The sequence below is a fragment of the Cryptotermes secundus genome, unplaced genomic scaffold (genome assembly GCF_002891405.2).
Source record: "Cryptotermes secundus unplaced genomic scaffold, Csec_1.0 scaffold7488, whole genome shotgun sequence".
In the NCBI taxonomy this organism is placed as follows: Eukaryota; Metazoa; Arthropoda; class Insecta; order Blattodea; family Kalotermitidae; genus Cryptotermes; species Cryptotermes secundus.
Window position 1 is genome coordinate 6,096 of NW_019744456.1, and position 996 is coordinate 7,091.

A 996-nucleotide genomic window follows, 5' to 3' on the forward strand; every position below is an offset into this window, starting at 1 on the left:
TGCAGGTTTCCAGTCATTCTTATTGAGTTTATGTCGTTTTTATTGTGCATAGTTTAGAGTTTTATTGGTTTTACAGCATATTTTGGCATAATTTTGAAATAAGGTCATATTTTTGTCATTTTAGAAACAAATCTTTGATATAATGTAAAATTTCGGCTCCATAATGTTTAGTATTACAAAATAAATTTCAGGCTGGACTGTTGCTTCAATGTGGAACAGAGTTCAAGTACATGAGGTTCGTATTAAAAACCATATTTTTGACTGGACTGTACAAAGACGAAAATTTGTGAAATGTAGAATTTATGACCTGGCAAGCCGGCCTTTCCCAGTCGAGGCAGGAGGGAGGAAAGTGTAACGGGTATTCTCCTATTGTACTCCGTCTTACTATAAGGTATATACATCCCATTCTTTCTTGAAGGGCTTAGAAGTATTCTATTTATATATGTGGAGGGCGTTACAAGACTTCAGTTTGACTTTACAATGCCTAAAGTGAGTACATGTAGTTCATGGAGCGCAAAGTTGCGTAGTTTTGTACAGGAGTTTGGTGAAAAAGTGTTTAGTACCGATGGCAAGATATTTTATTGTAAGTTGTGTGGCGTGAAAGTTACGGCAGAAAAGCGATTTACTGTGCAGCAGCATTGTAAAACTTTTAAACGTGGTAAATGTTTAAGCAGATTATCTACAAAGGATAGCAGACAAAGTTTGTTGTTTAAAAACAGTTCCACTAATTCTTCTTCTTCTTCTTCTTCTTCTCCTTCTTCAACGAACAATGGGTCGGAATTTTCGAACGATTTGTGTCAGTGGATGGTATCTTCGAATATTCCATTAGAGAAATTGCATAATCAGCACATCAGACAATTTTTGGAGACATACACTAGTCATCCTATCCCAAGTGAATCGACGTTAAGAAAGAATTATCTCTCTACATGTTATGAAGATATGTTAAATAAGATTCGAACATCTGTTGCTGACAACAAGATATGGGTTTCCTTGGAC